At 36.9% G+C, this 10,592-nt stretch overlaps 1 long non-coding RNA gene across 2 annotated transcripts; it reads left to right on the top strand.

The window, feature by feature from the left end:
* Positions 1 to 8,415: 8,415 nt before the first annotated feature.
* LOC127072911 (uncharacterized) lies at positions 8,416 to 10,292 on the top strand. Of its 2 annotated transcripts, none has more exons than XR_007785610.1 (3): positions 8,416 to 8,526; positions 9,551 to 9,806; positions 10,191 to 10,292. It is a non-coding gene; the product is annotated as an uncharacterized LOC127072911 (long non-coding RNA). The 2 variants fall into 2 exon arrangements; XR_007785611.1 differs by lacking the exon at positions 9,551 to 9,806 and adding an exon at positions 9,807 to 10,062 and having other exon boundaries at positions 10,191 to 10,268.
* Positions 10,293 to 10,592: the final 300 nt, after the last annotated feature.

Raw genomic sequence — 10,592 nt, 5'->3', positions numbered from 1 at the left:
TGCCTGTTTGGTCGAGGAAAACACTAGACGCATTGGCGAGTGAAACGAGGTAGATTTAAGAGTGAGAAGAGATTTCTGGGGGTGGAGGAATAGGGGTAGGAAGGTGATCGAAGGAGTGAAAGTGGTGAAAGGAAAAGAAGAAGAAGAAGAAAAAGAAAAAAGAAGGAAAAAGCGAAAGAAAGAAAGAAAAAGTAGAAATAGTAGAAAGTGCTTGTAGGGGTACGACTACTACGAGAAAGGAAAGGAAGAGGAATTGGGGGTGAGAAAAGAGGAGAGAAGAGGAGAGGTGAGGCGAGAAGAGAAACGATAGGATAGGAAAGGAGAGGAGGAGAGGAGAGGAGAGGAGAGGAGAGGAAAAGAGAAGTGAGGCGACGACGAAGAGCAGGGATGAAATAAGTTTCTGTATTTCTAAAGAATCTTTCTCGAGCGTGCTCGAACCGTGTATGGCGTCGTATAGGAGAGGGAAAGGAGGGACTTTGACTTCCCTTCGGCAAATACTACCTTCGACACACAATATTATCACGCTGCCGGGATCTAAAACTGTCCGAAGCGAAAAAGAGTCGGCAAGTGTACTCTGCGAGTCGTGGTGGATCGTCGTTGGTCTCTAAAGAACGGCAAATGCTGCTACTACTCCTGCTACTACTCTACGACTACTACTACTACTACTACCACCACTACTACTGTTGCTACTACTGGTACTGTTGCTGCTGCTGTTACTACTACTGTTACTACTGTTGCTGCTGTTGAATCATGTCGTGCTCGGACTCTTTAAGACGATCCCCGCGACACGACCTCTTTCCTTCGAGTCGTCATGATTGCTCGGAGGAATTCATAGCTGGTTAACCGGGCCCGCCCTTTTTCTTTTCCTTCTTACTCTTATGTCTTTTCTACGAGAAATAGAGAAACTAACCGAAAACGATAGCCGTCAGCAGAGAGTGAACGAGCTTTTCTTTTTTTTTTTTTTACTCTTTTTAACTCAGACGTTCAGCGACTTTGACGATTAATGAAAGAGTCGTGCAAAGCTTTTCCAACGGTTCGAAACGAAACGAAAACGAAATGAAAAAAGGCAGGAAAAAAGAGAAGAAAAAAGAAAAAAAGAAGGAAAAGAGAAACGATAAACTTCCAAACCGTGATATTCGTTAGAATGAAAAACCTGCAATTAAATTCGACGATCGTAGTACACGATCGTATTACGTATCGTCTTCGTATGTGTGTGTGTGTATGTGTAATAAATTTAAACTCGTTTCTAAGAGAAATGAATTTAATAATTGCAATTTATGATCGTATCTGTCAATCTTTCTTTCTTTCTTTATGCTTTCGATTACGAGTACATAGGATAGAGCTATTGGATGCATTCTATGCATTCGAAATATGGCTTTTCTCTTCTCTATTCTCCTCTGTTTCTCTCTCTCTCTCTCTCTCTCTCTCTCTCTCTCTCTCTTTCTCTTCCTCTCAAAGCTTCTCTCACTCATCCCACATAGCTTTCCGATCGGCATTAAATTTAATGACACGTTCGAACCGCGGGAAGGCTAGGACACTAGCTGATAATTTTATCTGTGACCATCGGGGAATAAACTAATTTCGATGTCCTTTGTTCCACGATCTAACCGCAAGCGTGGAACAAAGAGATATCCTCAGAGTCCACTATACTGTAACGCGTACAGAAGCTATCATCGATTCTATCTCTCTATCTATTTCTATCTCTATCTCTCTCTATCTCTGTCACTCTCTCTATCTCTCTCTCTCCTCTTTTCCGAAACTTTCAGAACGTACGTTCCGTTTCGTTCGTTACTCGATCGCAATCGTAACTAAAGTACGATTAAAAGTATCCAACACTCCCTCTCTATTAATTCAATCTAACAACGTACGTTAAAATTGTTGAAAACTTTTAATTTGCTGATATAATAATGCAAATCGAATAGAATTCAACATCGTTCGTGAGAAATTCAATATTTACGAGGAACTTAATTTTCTTTTCTTTTTCTTTTTTTTTTATTTTTCTTCTGATATTTTTTTTCTCTTTCCTTGCTTCCTTCCCCTCCCTGCCCCCTCCCTCCCAATGTTTTTCATTTACCAGCGACAACCACTGATAATAAAGCATCACGATTCGTTCCACTGTTCTTTAGAAAACACAGAGAAACGTATTTCACTCTCTTATACGATCATGGTAAATGTACATATCCCGCTTAACGTATGTGTATATATATATCCACGTAACGTATGTGTATGTATATACGTATATAAAAGCGTATAAACGCAACTTAAATTTACATAGGAAGAAGTAAAAAGAGAAATGGACGTGTAGGTAGGAAGCAGCAAATGGATTAAAACCATGCGTTTGACTCGATACTCGAATCTCAGTGAAACATTTTGGTCGAATGCTATACATTCTCTCTCTCTCTCTCTCTCTCTCTCTCTCTCTCCCTCTCTCTCCCTCTCTTTCTCTCCTCCAAAGCGAGTTTTCAAATTTGAAGGCTAGGAAGGAGCGCAAATTTGCTGTAGGAGAAACCCTAGCGAGTTTAGTGATTACTACGTTTACAGTTTGGTATTGCGTTATACGATGAAAGTCAAAGACATGAGTCTGCTATTAACGCGTCTCGGATATGCTTGTTTTTAATTACTTTTCAAGGGTTTTTCGTATCTTACCTTTTCTTTTCTTTTCTTTCCTTTTCTTTTTTTAAAATACTGACCGTCGTGCGTCGATGAATTATTCGAAGATATTATAACTCGACGATTTCGGAAAACATTAACGCAAAATGACGTGACGTTATATATCAAAATAAAATCTTTAATAATAGAAACACGATTGTTATTATACTCTTCTTATATTTTACTTAATTTCTTCGTAAACTAATTGTCTAATTATTGGATTGTTTATCGATAAAAAAGAAAAGTTACATTCAAGAATGGTACATAGTACTTGAAAAGAAGAACAAAAAAACGAAAAAAGAAAAAAATAAGAAAGAAGAAAGGAAACGAGAAAGAATCCAATTTATATCTCGTTCGAAAAGCATAGTACATCGTTTCAATGTTCCCAGTTAAATTCCTGAACGTTCTTGTTTTGACGGAGTCAGCCATTTTTTACGAGGTCTACGATACTTCCGAAAGAGAGATTACACGGGTGAAAAGCTTCGAGGGATTTACGGTGACGTCGTAAATGACGTATAACGACTGATGCTCGGGGAAAAAGCACGATTTATTTCGAGAGACTTGCTACAGGCGATGGGAGAACGTTAGAGGCCGCAAGGCGTATCGCGAACTCGATTATGTACGGTGCTAAATGAATTAGATCGACGAACTTCCCTGATCGATAGGAAAGCAGGGATGTAAATACGTTTAACGATTATCCTTCGTCAGCTTTAACAAATTATATAATCTTTTTTTCTATGCTCGTTAAACCGTAATTATTTTACTACGATATTTAACAGAAGAATTTATTATTATTTATTATTACTTATTATTATTTTTTATTATTATACTTTTAAGTAGCACAATACGTTTTCAAACGAACGACGCGTATATAAAGTGAAAAATGTAATAGATAGACTCGTCTCGAATCAACGAATAGCCTTTTATTTATTTAATCAGAATTTTTTAACATTTTATTAGTATTAGAATTCTAAATAAACGATCAGTATTTGTAATAAAATATCACGTAGATAAATATAATCGACACGATATTGATTAATTACTTACACCAATAAAAATTATTCATACATATTGATCAACTTTATTTTACCAAATAACTTTACTTAGTATTAATTAATAAAACTATTGATGGAATAAATAGAAGTTTTATAAATATATCTAATAAAACTGATACTCTACGAATCGATATGTCGAGTGCTCCATCTTTTTAAATATTTTATATCGTCTCGCGATAAGGATGATTTAAAGTGTAAAAAATCAAATAACAGAGAGAAAGAGAGAAAAGGAGAGTGCATGAGTGAAAGAAATAGAAAGAGAGAAAGTGAAAAAAAATCATCTCGATCGACGTGTAATAGCCGATGATGAAAGAGAGCTCGAGCGCGATCATTTCGATCTTCCACCTTTAATACGCTTTAACGTATTCGTTAGCCGTGGACCTTTTCGAGTTGGCGGGCTATTCGAACGAATGAACGCAAGGAAAAAGATCCTTTTTTCTTCTTTTTTTTTTGTTCATTTTTTTTTTCCTTTTTTTTTACGTGCTAACACGAGAAGGGCTTACCTACGCCTGCAACACTGGGTGTTGCTCGAAAACCTTTTTCTCTCCCTTCATGCTCCTTTTTTTCTCTCTCTTTTACTTCGACCTACTGACGCGAATGATGAAGAGCAATGAGTACGGTGCTTCTGACGAAGTGAGGCCATCGGACCTTACCTGTAACACGCATAAGCAAAAAATATACATCAGTATGAGTTTCAAAGTAAAATAAGCTCGTGGAAATAACGTGCCTTTCTATATCGACGCAAAATTCGGTCGAGTACTTCAAAAAAAAAAAAAAAAAAAAAAAAAAAAGAAAGAGAGAAAGAGAGAAAAAGAAAAAAAGAAGGAATCAAACAAAGCAGCACCAGTATCTATCGTTTTATGCATGGCGTTAATGCATCGCCCGAATCAATCGGTAAAACCTTTTCGTTCGAAGATATAGAGACGTTACGAGATTTAAAAAGAGTATTATGAGATTATCGTAAAAAAAAAAAGAAAAGAAAGAAATTGAAATCCTCCAATAAAATTAACTCAATTAATCTTCTTTGATTTCATTAAAATTCATACAAATCCATTATATTATACGATTACGAATATTCGTGAGCATAGAAATAGTTGTTAAGAAAGAAAATGAAGACGAATAATGAATAATAAATGCGTTGCATTAACGTACTCAAATCAAATGCAATCCTTTTCATTGCGATTTATCTTACAGACGAGCTGTTTTGTTTGAAACTATTATTTTCAAACGAAATTCATTTTTCTTTCCCGACAAACGCATAGTTATAAGTCTCGACGAGTTAGAGTAGTATGTGAGGTAGTATAGTAAAGGTGAGACAGGGTAGGGAGAGAGTTGGGTAAAACGAGGGAGGAGATACGGGCTGGGGGACGGGGATGGGGACGGGAGCGGGGGTCGCAGCAATGCTTCGAGGCCGACAGGAAAATAATTCAAGAGTAATTAATGGCGGGACATTGCCGCGGTAGTAATTAGTGAGCGGTTGGTAGAAAAAGGTTTTGCTTGAGGAATATTCGGGAGCTTAAGAAATTTCATCGGTGGTACCAACGTTCCTTTCTAACTCTCATTCTTACTCTCACTCTCACTCTCACTTTTTTCTCTCTCCCTTTACTTCTTTCCTTCTTTCTTTCTTTCTTTCTTTCTTTCTTTCTTTCTTTCTTTCTTCCTCCCCCTTCTCTCTCTGTCTTTCATTTTCAGTCCTTCCTTCCCTTTCTCTCTTCCCTTTCGTTTTCCTTCTTCCTCTTCCTCATTCTCATTCTCATTCTCACTCTCACTCTCACTTTCTCTCTTTCTTCTTTGATTTTTCGCAGGAGAGTGCGAATTAACGAGGTACGAATCGACACGGGAGAGAATTTTCCGCAGGAGAATTTTTCCGCGTCGTTTGAAAGGCGAAAGGAAGTTCTCGTGCCAAGAACACCCCCTATCCCTACCCCTATCCCCACCCTCATCCCTCTCTTCGCATGGCTTCCAAAAGAGAAATATTCCTTGCGGTAGAGGGATCGAAATACGAGGATACGTAGCTCAGTGCCATTTCGAAGCAACTCAGACTCACTTCCTACTTTCCCTCCATCCCTCCCTATCACCCTCCCACCTCTTTCTCCTTTCCTTCTTCTTATCTTGCTACGGTGCACCTTCATCGGACCGAAACAAAATATATTTACGAATTCGCCCTTCTTTTCGTTTAGTCTCCTTTTCTCTTTACTTATAACGTTTCTCTTTGTGTATCTCCCGATGATCATACACGCATCATAGAACGAGAGGGTTGGAAAATTTCACTGGACAGAATTTCTTAGATTTTTCTTTTATATAATTTGTCTATTTAATAATAATATTATAACGGATAATAATTAACATAAAATAAATATTAATATAAAATAAACGTATCTTGTTAATAATGTTATTATAACGGGTAATAATTAATACAAAATATAAAAACTTCAATATATTCAATACGATCGTGATTAATTCGTGGATCAAATTAATGGAATTATAATTGTAAATAAATGTTTCACTTTTATTTCGTTTTCTATACTCTCCTTTCTCTCATAATACTTCAATGATTATTGTAGTGATGATAACGATGATGATGACAATGGTACGAGGGATCGAACAGCGAAAAAGTGAAAAACGATCAAAGAGAGAGAAAGAGACAGAAGAGAGGGAGAAAGGGGGAAAGAGAGAGAGAGAGAGAGAGAGAGAGAGAGAGAGAGTAAAAGGGAAAAGAGAGAACTGCCTCAGGGTGGTCGACAAGGTCGGTTCGATAGGATTGGGATTGGATCACGATAAGATCGGATTGGATAGGATCTTCCTATACCGAAGGTAGTATTGAGTCTACTATAGGTGCAGGGTAAACCTCCGAAATTTATTCGATCAATTCCTTGGCACACGAAAGGGTATACGAACGAACGAAAGGACGAGCGAAAAAGACGCGACGGATAATGTAAAATAATTCGAGATACCTCGCCCGTTCCTCTTGGTGCTCAAGTTTCAAGTGAAAAAAAAAAAAAAACGGAAAAAAGAAAATATATGGCATCCCATATTGCTCGCCATTTTCAACATTATTTTATAAGAAAAAAATTAAACATAGAAGAATAGAACAGAAAGGAAAGGGAAAGAAAATGAAATACGTAGAAATTCGCTATAATTATTTTTTTTATATTATACTTCTCGCACGTTGAAAATTCTAAGAAGGAATTTGTTAGAAAATTTTTATTTAATTTGCTTAACGATTATTGTAGTTGATTTTACGAACAGGTTTATAGGAATAGTAAATAAAGAATTGAACTACATCGATACTTTTCTCTTTTCAATGTCGTGGTAGATAAAGAAACGATCATGATCGATATATTGAGAATCCTCGTTTTATCTGTTGGAAACTCGTAAAAGATGTGCTATCTGTTCATTTTGGCAAATTCACATAGAGAGGGATTAGGAATGCCGACTACGGGAATCCAGACTTTCAAGGTTTGCTAGAAGGAAGGGTGAAAAGAGTGGGATGTAATTTTCGAGCGTAACTTTCCCTTCAAGCTTTCAAGGCCAAATCGTTTTGGCCGAAGAGAGTACCAGACCGCAGAAGAGAAACGTATAATCTCTCGGGCATCTTGCCAAAGGTAATGTTCCACGAACCGTGATGCCGTTATCCTTTCGATCATTATACTTCACTGATAAGATACTCCAAGATTCAACTTCAATATGATGATTAATGACATCAATCGTGTCAAACGATGATTAATACGGATTATTATATATTTAACTTTTATTTTTCAACTCTTATTAAAATAATAATTTCTTATTATTCATAAAAATAATTTGTACATATATACATATAAATTATACATAATTTTTTTAAAATACATATTATTAATTCGATGTGTATAGATCCGTACAGATACACAGAAATGACCTCGTCCGTTCACCTCGAAAAATTGGAACATTCAATGAGGTACAGAATCTAACAAAAATTTTTTTTGAAATGTTTCATATACAATTTCTTTTGTAAGTCGCACAGTGATGGAAATGCCAAAATGAAATTCATTCCTTTTTAATACTATTTTGTATTCTTATTTTCAGAGCTCGATGGCATTTGAGGAGACAAATTCAACAACGATCCACAAAAGGATACTTATTACTGTAAATATTATAAATTATATATTCAATTTCTAAGTTTATAAGGAGCATAATACTGTACCGTTGTTAAGTTGAAAACTAAGAACAAAAACAAAATAAATTTTATTCAGTTAAACAGGTACGCAGAGAAGCATAGTTCGTTCTTGGTTTACAACAGGATCATAATGTATTATACTGAATTATATGGAATTGTATAAAACTGAATTATATTTATTTGAATTATATTATTATCATAATTTATACAAGAAAATAAATATGTGTATAATTATCAAATGTATGTATTTGCGAACAAATAATGTATTTATTCTGTATTCCCAAAAAAAAAAATATAAATAAAAATATTTAACATGAAAAGAAATATGACGTACTCTTAATTATTTATCTACCATTATTATCCTTAATCCAAAAATTGAACCTGCCTCATTGAGAAAATCAATTACAAGAAGGTGATACGGAGACATGCCACCTCTTCGTTTATCATGTGATCCTGATACAAAACTCGATTTGCGGGCTAAATTTTCGCGTTCTCCAGAAATTGAATTTTTGAACAGGAGAATATATGTCATAAGGAGGTGGCACGCAAGATCGTGCCACCTCTTCGATCGTCATGTGATCCTGATAGAAAACTCGATTTGCGGGCTAAATTTTCGCGCTCTCCAGAAATTGAATTTTTGAACAGGAGAATATATGTCATAAGGAGGTGGCACGCAAGATCGTGCCACCTCTTCGATCGTCATGTGATCCTGATAGAAAACTCGATTTGCGGGCTAAATTTTCGCGCTCTCCAGAAATTGAATTTTTGAACAGGAGAATATATGTCATAAGGAGGTGGCACGCAGGATCGTGCCACCTCTTCGATCGTCATGTGATCCTGATAGAAAACTCGATTTGCGGGCTAAATTTTCGCGCTCTCCAGAAATTGAATTTTCGAACAGGAGAATATATGTTATAAGGAAGTGGCACGCAGGATCGTGCCACCTCTTCGATCGTCATGTGATCCTGATACAAAACTCGATTTGCGGGCTAAATTCTCGCGCTCTCCAGAAATTGAATTTTTGAACAGGAGAATATATGTCATAAGGAGGTGGCACGCAAGATCGTGCCACCTCCTCGATCGTCATGTGATCCTGATACAAAACTCGATTTGCGGGCTAAATTTTCGCGCTCTCCAGAAATTGAATTTTTGAACAGGAGAATATATGTCATAAGGAGGTGGCACGCAGGATCGTGCCACCTCTTCGATCGTCATGTGATCCTGATAGAAAACTTGATTTGCGGGCTAAATTTTCGCGCTCTCCAGAAATTGAATTTTTGAACAGGAGAATATATGTCATAAGGAGGTGGCACGCAGGATCGTGCCACCTCTTCGATCGTCATGTGATCCTGATAGAAAACTTGATTTGCGGGCTAAATTTTCGCGCTCTCCAGAAATTGAATTTTTGAACAGGAGAATATATGTCATAAGGAGGTGTCACGCAAGATCGTGCCACCTCTTCGATCGTCATGTGATCCTGATAGAAAACTTGATTTGCGGGCTAAATTTTCGCGCTCTCCAGAAATTGAATTTTTGAACAGGAGAATATATGTCATAAGGAGGTGGCACGCAAGATCGTGCCACCTCTTCGATCGTCATGTGATCCTGATAGAAAACTTGATTTGCGGGCTAAATTTTCGCGCTCTCCAGAAATTGAATTTTTGAACAGGAGAATATATGTCATAAGGAGGTGGCACGCAGGATCGTGCCACCTCTTCGATCGTCATGTGATCCTGATAGAAAACTTGATTTGCGGGCTAAATTTTCGCGCTCTCCAGAAATTGAATTTTTGAACAGGAGAATATATGTCATAAGGAGGTGGCACGCAAGATCGTGCCACCTCTTCGATCGTCATGTGATCCTGATAGAAAACTTGATTTGCGGGCTAAATTTTCGCGCTCTCCAGAAATTGAATTTTTGAACAGGAGAATATATGTCATAAGGAGGTGGCACGCAGGATCGTGCCACCTCTTCGATCGTCATGTGATCCTGATAGAAAACTTGATTTGCGGGCTAAATTTTCGCGCTCTCCAGAAATTGAATTTTTGAACAGGAGAATATATGTCATAAGGAGGTGGCACGCAAGATCGTGCCACCTCTTCGATCGTCATGTGATCCTGATAGAAAACTTGATTTGCGGGCTAAATTTTCGCGCTCTCCAGAAATTGAATTTTTGAACAGGAGAATATATGTCATAAGGAGGTGTCACGCAAGATCGTGCCACCTCTTCGATCGTCATGTGATCCTGATAGAAAACTTGATTTGCGGGCTAAATTTTCGCGCTCTCCAGAAATTGAATTTTGGAACAGGAGAATATATGTCATAAGGAGGTGGCACGCAAGATCGTGCCACCTCTTCGATCGTCATGTGATCCTGATAGAAAACTTGATTTGCGGGCTAAATTTTCGCGCTCTCCAGAAATTGAATTTTTGAACAGGAGAATATATGTCATAAGGAGTCTTCGACTCTCATATGATGCTGATGGAAAATTCGCTTGCTCGAAATTATTTTTGCTATGTTCAGAATTAGAAATAGATTTTGGGTAATGGAGGTAATGGTTTTGGATAAGGAAGTAATGGAAGTAATGAAAACACATTGGATTTTTTTCAAGTTAAACATTTTTATTTTGGTTTTTATTGATATTACATAGTAAATACATTTAATTTAATAATTTTATAAATGTTTAATTTATGGTATCAATCACGCTATAATATAATACAATATAATATAAT

This window comes from Vespula vulgaris, chromosome 2 (genome assembly GCF_905475345.1).
Source record: "Vespula vulgaris chromosome 2, iyVesVulg1.1, whole genome shotgun sequence".
Lineage (NCBI taxonomy): Eukaryota > Metazoa > Arthropoda > Insecta > Hymenoptera > Vespidae > Vespula > Vespula vulgaris.
This window is presented reverse-complemented; position numbering and strand designations above follow the sequence as displayed.